This window comes from Excalfactoria chinensis, chromosome 1, assembly GCF_039878825.1.
Source record: "Excalfactoria chinensis isolate bCotChi1 chromosome 1, bCotChi1.hap2, whole genome shotgun sequence".
NCBI classification, from domain to species: Eukaryota; Metazoa; Chordata; class Aves; order Galliformes; family Phasianidae; genus Excalfactoria; species Excalfactoria chinensis.
This window is the reverse complement of record NC_092825.1, coordinates 12,950,051-12,958,444: the sequence shown is the minus strand read 5'-3', so window position 1 is coordinate 12,958,444 and position 8,394 is coordinate 12,950,051.

Here is an 8,394-nt window from a genome sequence, read left to right as displayed (position 1 = left end):
GATTAGATAAACACTTATGCAAACCTCTACCCTCCTCCCTTGCCAGTCTCATCTTCCCTTATTGTGCTTCAGACAAAACTCCTCTGGGCAGGTGCAGGTGGCACAGGAAATTGGAGCAGTGTGTGTAATAGTGTTCTGCTGCCCTGTGCATAATGGTCTGAGACTACTGACACTGAGCATCGCAGTTTCTACCATGCTGCACCGGCTTCAGCTGCCCTGTCCCTGAATGTCCTTGCTCAGGAGTGAGCCTCTCACAGGACACAGTCCTTCAGGGGTGTCCCTGCTGCACAGTGGGTCACCCATGGGCTGCAGTCCCTCCTGGACATGCCATTGGGTGGAGTTTCCCCTCTCCAGACCCTGAGGCTGCCAGTTCATTCTCACATCTGTTTATACATGGGGATCCAGTGCTTCACAGGATGGGATTTTGACACATGATGGCACTTCTTGATGAACATGTCATGACCTCACCCCATGCAGACACCACTGCACACTGCTGCCGTGACGGCCTGCAATGTCTGCCCACTGCAGATAACAGTGGTGGAGCACACACTGTCACACAGCACACGAGGTCTGCTGCAACCAACAGCTCATAGGAGTTTTGCACTGGAGAGTCCTGCTGACACCGGACAGTGGCCAACAGTTCTGAGAGAAATGGCCCCTGCCATAGAGTACATTATGGTAAGATCAAGGAAAAGAGATTTTCTTTTAAACAAACGCTCTACCATTGAGTGTCTCTGCATGGGAAATAGTTATTCAAATACCATCACGGCACTCCCTTTTAAAGATGCACAGCTCAATATCTCTGCAACAGTGTGAGCATCAGGGTTAATTCTTCTTATCAGCAGTTGGTTTCACTTACAATAGAAACTGTAGTAACCATTGCAGAAGTAGAGCCAAACATTATCAGAGCTGATTTTAATGGTTTTGCTGCCAAGTGAAAGCAGACTGCAAAGCGGCTCTACCCATCCCTCAGAAAGCACTGGGAAGGGGGAAACCTGGCAGCTGGGTGTTGCTGAGTAGTGTTTCTGCATTAGGATGAGCTCCAGCCCTAAAACTGTGCTCTGTGAGTTTGTGTGTAAGGGGGAATCTGCTGAGATTGCAAAGAAGTCAGAGCCATGCCCACAGCCAGCCTGCACGCAGCTCCATCCTCTGTGTGCTTTAAATAGAAATCTGGGACCACTGAGGCTTGCATAAAGTGTCTCAAACAATTACTCTGTGCACTCACGCTCTGAGCCGGGAAAACAGGCTCCAGAGCATCACGTAAGAGCTGTGCAGACCAGCTCCAGCTGTGCCCATTTCAGGAAGGGATTAAGAGAGGTTTAAGGGCGTGGGGACAGCCTGCAGAACTGCTGCATCTGGGTGAACAGAATCCTCCTTGCTGCTGGGGACTTACTCTGGGTTTTCATTCCAGATTGCTTTTTGCACCAATGCTGCGATACCTGAAGGTGCAATGATTACTATAATTCAATCATTTCAAAAGCTTCTGTGATCTAAATAATGTCTGACAGCTGTATTTATATTTATCTAAATGTATAAAGAACAACGTCGACTCTGGTAGTGGTTGTAAATCCCTCCATGGCCTCTGATATTACAGTCTATGATTGGTGCACTGTGAAATCTGAAGATTCATTTTGGAATATGCTTTTAAATACAGAAAGCTGTGGCAGCCTCTCAGGGAATGCTGTTTGCAGTGTCCGGGCTCTTAATTTTAATGCTCATCCCTAATCCTACTTCCAGTAAATCAGAAGTGGAAATAAAATTGTACTGTTACACAAGTGCAAAGGCACTTAATTCTGTTGTCAGCAGATGTGGTGGCCAAAGATCCCCTTAATCACAGGCACGTGATGTCAGAGTGACAGACCTCTGGATGGGAGAAAAAACGCCAATGTGAAAGTGAAACATGAGCAGAGATTTCGTATAAAACTGAAGTTATGAACTGTGTGAGGGGGTCTGAGTCATAGATGCATTATTTTGCAATATTAGATGTAGCAGACTGTGAACATGACCCTGTTAGCAGAAGGAACTCTTTCTGCCTCCCACCAGACAGATAAAACACACCCAACCCCCCTGTTAACCTCAATTGCATGTGTTGACTGTTACGGCAATAGTGCCTCCATTGAATTCCTGCGTATAATTTCACTCAGGAATAGACAGGCCAACATATAGATTTGTATACCAGTGTCACTGTTTGGGGACAGTTGCAAACTTCTACAGTCACATCACAAAGATTTCTCAGAGGGATTCGCAAGTGACTGATGTTTACTCTGGGGTAATTGCTGTCCCTCCATATGTAACTTTCATCTGTCAGATACAGTAAATTGAGACACAGTCTGCCAAATTATGAATTCCTGCTTTCTCAGATTCCTTTAAAGGTGTTCAAACTCTCACTGTTCTTCTCAGACACCAGATATTTTCCCAAGGCCAGGAGAATGGAGATTCCTTGAGGGCATGTGAAAGTGATCTCTGACAACACATTTTCACCTTGCAGGCTCTTTAGCACGCAATAAATAACTGGAATAAGTTCAGCTGTTTGGAGGGGGGATAGTACAGAGGATAATCGGATTCAGAATTCCTGTGCAAATGTTAATAGGTAAAATGACTTCAGGACATTTTAAAAACGGGGCGCCCTCCTCACTCCATCTACACTCCTTTCATGTTTTTCTCTAAATTTCTTTTTGGCTTTAAAGTCCCCGATCACATTTTCATTGCATATTATATATGGAAAAATCTGGAAACTGGAGGGTTGTTTGATTTCAGTGCACACATATGGGCTATGCTGAAGTCCCTGTGAGTGACTATATTCTTCCTGAAAACCACAGAAACAGCAAAAAGCAGTATGTTTCTTCAACTTATGAATGGCTACAGCTGTCTATTTAATTAGACTGAGATGGTATTTTTTCTGGAGTCAGTTGAGATAAGAAGCTGTGAGCTGCCACACCATGGCTTCAAGGTACTGGAACCTCCACACCCACAAGGCAGGCTAAGAACTTTAAAGGCTGCGTATGTTAGAAAGGAACACTGAAAATAGTGCAGAGGAGACCTTGTATTTAACGCCAATAAAGCATAATTTTATTTAAGAACTGGAATGTCTAATTTATGTAGATATTTCTCTGTTCAGTACCTGCTGAGTATCATGTACAGCTTGTACCTGTGTTAGCAGGTGTGTGCTGGGAAAAACCTGGCTTAGATTTTGCTTGTTGCATAACGTCACCACTACAATTATGTGGAGTTCAAAGCAGTTTTCAGGTAATGTCAGATGTCTCAGTGTTACAGAAAACAGTTTTTCATCTGCACAGACATTTCTCTCTTGGTATGTCTGCAGAATGTATTTACTCTGTTTTATGGAGTGAGCTATTGGACCAAAACTGCTGCTGTCAAATTGCTGTGCGTCATCTGGCAGCTCGTGTAGGGCTGGGGACTGGCATTTTGGTCTGGAGCACCTTCCAGATTCCAGCACCTTCTCTATTGCACAGGGCCTTAAGAACATGACTTAAGAACATGCTCCTATGAGCATCAAACAAAAATGGCTTGCACCCCTCTAACTCACAACACTAAATTCATCCACTTGCTGCACATGGGTCTTATCACAGTCTCTAGTGACAGAGGGTCTAGAAGTTAAGACGGAGTCTCTATGGAAGAAGTAACATAGAATCATAGAATCATCAAGTCCAACCACAATCTAACCATACTACCCTCACTAACAACCCTCTGCTAAATCATGTCCCTGAGCACCACATCCAAACCATTTTTAAACACATCCAAACTGTTTTTAAACACATCCAGGGATGGTGGCTCAACCACCTCCCTGGGGAGCCCATTCCAGTGCTTAACAACCCTTTCTGCAAAGGTAACATATCCGGAACAAAAAGTAACATTTCATATGATCAAGGTGAGAAAGTTGATGAAACTTTCTCCTAAAAATTCTGAAAAGAAAGAAGAATGAACTACCGGTGATACGATTATGTGATCATCAGTGGCACTACTTGACTGCAGTGACAATGAAAATATCAGGGTTAGAGATCCTAAGGGGAGTAAGGAAGACAAATAGGACAGCGTGGTCCCTGGGTTTTAGCAGAGCAAACTTCAGCTTTATCAACTGGTAGGTTGGATCCTGTGAGAAATAGTTCAGAAGTAACTCAGGAAATCCTTAATTACAGCGTCCCCTAAACAGAAGTGCAATACACAGTATGTCAAGCAGCTTTACCAGGAGACTGAATAGAGTAAATAAGAAACTCATGACTGAGCCCTAAAACAATTAAACAGCATATAGGAGGGGGAAGTAGGAATAGACAACAAATGAGGAATTTAGAAATACTGCCTAGGCACACAGGGATGGGGTTAGTAAAGCCATAGTTCAAGTAGAGCTGAAACTTGCCAGGGATGTGAAGCACAAGAAGAGCTACTGCTGTTTCATTGCTACTGGAAAACTGAACAAGGAAAACATGAAACTGTTGCTGAATGTGATAGAATATTCAGTGAGAGTGGGCACAGATTAACCTGGGGTATATAGTGCCTCATTTGCCTCAGCCTTCATATACAAGGTCTTCTGGACCAGTGGAAATCTTCTAGAATTCCACAAAGACACATGCAAAGCCTCGTATCTGCAACAGAAGAATCCCCTGTAACTATATGGGTTGGGCACAGATTAGGTGGAGAGCAACTTTGCTGAAAGAAGCCTGAAGGTCTTAGCAGACAGCACACAAGCCAACAGCATGGCCTGGCAGCAAAGGCTGGTAGCCTCCTGGAGTGTATGAATAGGAGCAGTGCGAGTAGATTGAACCATGTGATCATCTCCCTTGGCATACATTAGATTGCATCTGAAAGGTTGCATTTGCCCTCAGACACAAGTTGATCAACTGCTTCAGGAAGGGGCCTGACCACAGGTAGACATTATGCAAAGTAAGTGGAAGATGGAGAAGGGAATTCCGTAGTCCAGGAAGTTCTGAGAAAGGAAAGTGGAGGGAGACAAAGAGCTGCACTGATTTTTCCTATGTAAGGTGAATAAATGTAGCTCAAAAAGCACTTTGACAGTAACGCCTTGACATCAGATCAATGTCAGGAAACGAAAGCGAATACTGTTCAGAGAAGCTTTATCTCCCAGTATTGCAATCACAGTGTACATAACCAACACAACTGTTGCAACATGCTTTAAACCAGAGTCACTGATGTGATGTAACTGACTTCTGTGCAGAAGTCCTCTCTGGCTGATGTCAAACAGGGGAAACTCCCAGTTAACAAACCCCGGACATTCTACTGTCTGTAGGTGGTCTAAAGCAGCAAGAATGACTGGGACAGCTTTGAAAAATGCTTGCATTCACAGTCCATTCCTGTCATGCCACCTTCTCCCTTCTCTTAGGATTAAAGCAAGAGCACAAAGCAAAGCAGTCACCAGTGCTAGGTTTCCAGGTAGTCAGAACCATAGCACAAAGACTGAAAATGATGGTGAGAGAGGAAGAAAAAAGTTTCCCAGTTCCATTGAATGGACTTCACATAGATCACTGTTCTGGATGTTGGATGGGAACGACAAGCCAGTGCCCAAGATTTTCTTGACCATAACAGATATTATATGAAAGTCAAACTACAAGAAGCATCATGATGACCTCTCAGTCAAAGCTTTCATCTTGATCATCTTAAGCAACCAGAGACTTACTGCCCAAAATCTTAAACCAACATACTGATAGTAAGCATCCAATGCTACCACTGCTTCTGCATAATTGTCTTGGCAGTAAAACCTCATCCACTATTCCAGCCTAGCCTGCTATGAAGAATATAATTTCTAGACTCCATGTCTTCCTTCACTAGGAGAATAAAGTCTTGGACATCTCCCTTTGCTTGGGAATAGGCAAGAAGAAAAAAAGCAAAATCCTAAATTTAAAATGGATAAAGAAAAGGAATACCAAGGAAGATGGACAGCAAAACAAACAGCAATCAAAAGCAGAAGGAATAACAGCAAAGAGAAACAAAATGTAGCGTCTTTTGCCATGGATCCAGGTAGCAAGCTGTTGAGTGGAGTCCTTTTGCAAGCTGCATTAAAGGTCACGAAGCAGCACGAAGCAAAGTGAAGTCAGGGAGAGGTACACAGTGAAAAAAGCACAACCAAAGACGGTTACTCTACCACATGACGACATGGAATAGAAAATAAGGGCTAAACAAAATTAAATGCTAGAACGTGTTCTGAACCTAGAGCCTGGGACCAAATCTTAGCCCCTCAAAATCTCAATGAACATTTAAAAAATACTTGGAAAACTATGCTTTAGTTTTCCAATGTGTTAAATTACAATAACGTTATGCACTTGGTATATTTTATGGGCTTCGTTTCATCAGTGTTCAAAAGACTCTGAGATCTTAAAAGGGTAGACTGATACTGAAGTACAAAACGTATTATTTTTGACTGCCATCTTATTGATCAGAATCTCTCATGCATTTGAAAGTGCTCTCTCCCTGAATTACAGCGCCTTTGCAAAAATACACAGCAGTGCCTCGTAATTTGTGAAGAATAACCTGAAGACCCATACTCCAATTAATCCACAGAGACAGGAAATTTGTTCAGAACACTGAATTAATATTCGCATTTTAAAAAAAATAAATAAATAAATCTGTAAGGTTCTGTAAGATAACAAACCCACAAATAATTCAGAGTATTTTTTTCCAAAATCTCTTTGGATTTCTGATCTGGCTGCGTCAAGAGACAGAAAAAATGTTAAGCTTCAGTTTGTGCAGACATAGCCTATTAAATAAATTTGTGTGCTGTAAGTACAAAGGCGTTTACCAAGGAATGTGAGTGTAATCAAATACCCATTGAAAATATTTTCCAGTACCTAACTGCATTGATGATACTAACTAGACCTTACAACAATTTCTACGTGACAACATAGTGATGTGGGCTCTTTTAATTGCACTTTATAATGAAAGGCTACATGACAATTGCACAATCAGTGTGTGACACTTGTAAAGTAAAAATGCAGACTGCTGAACATAGAACAATAGTCCATAGCACAACCTACTTTGGCCTTTTTTTGAATCAGAGTTCACATCCATTTTACTTAAACTATAAGAAGGGGAAATTTAAACTTAAATTTGCCCAATTCTGTAATCATCACACCAGTTTCACATAGCAGCACTGACTTCAGTATGTTTATGCCTCATTTATGTCAGTGTAACAGAATGAAACAGGCTGCAAGCATTTTAGTTTTATTTTTCTTAGCCTTCCTTATTCACCAAGGTAAGTTGAATGTAATTAATATGTATGGAAGGAGTAAAAGTTTACGCTCCAGCAGGGCCTTTAAAAACAGGGTACCTGTACTTGCTTGATTGCCATTAAGTACCAAGCAGAGCTGTAGAAGATTAAAGTACTTCCATCCTGCTGCTTCTCTGACAACAGCTAGGAGTTGCTCAGAAAATGTTGCATGAACTTCATGTTCCCTAGTTGCTTATAATCAAGAGCATTAAATCTATGCAGGAATCCACTACGACTTTCTAGATAGACCAGAAGAAGATCAGAAATTTTATAGAAGATGAAATACAACATAATATTTTATTCATGAATAATGCACAGTAGTATTCAAAGAAATATTGGAATTCCTGACTCCTTATGAAGAATGTAGAGACTTCAAAATCTTCCTCAAGAAGTATACAGAGATATCTATCTGGAGAAAGATCAGTATACATTGCTTGTACAGAATGACTCATCATCCATCTTGAGCCCTTCTCCTGACATGGAATCATCCTTGCTTACTTTAACATAAAATATAACAATCAGAGGAAACGGTGACTACAGTCAGTGGTCGAAGATATTTACACTGAACTCTGCACTTGCTTACTACACTCACTGCTCTGATGGGTCCAGTCAGCCTATCTGGCTCATCAAGACGATAATCAATTTCTTCCATGACAGAGTTACTGATTATGCACAGTAAAAGGGGAATGGCTGATTCAAGTCCCACATGGTAGCCATCTTCCTCCCTTGTTAGCAAAACATTTAATGTTTTCACAGTCTCTGCTTTTGTGATGACAGAAACCACCATTTATTGTGCTCCCAGCAGCTTTCACTGTAGCCTCTGTAAGGGGGCAGGTTCAATGAGCTAACTGTTCAACAGAGAGCTCTCAGAATGCCTTCAGCCGCTAACCAAGCTTGGGACTACTCACCAGCTGTGTGGTCACAGTCCCTTCACACTATACTAGCAGAGCAACTGGTTAAGAGTTTTTTGATTGAACACACAAGAGTTTCTCATTAAAAGAGAAGTTCAAATAATGCCTTTCCTTGCTTGCTAGCAACTCGTTTGTTAGAAAATAGCATATTTGGACATCCAGGAATCCCAAAGGTATGGATGACCCAACTACTACATACAGATTTTTCATTGCACACAGTTTTCCCACAAGGCAGACACCTTTTTT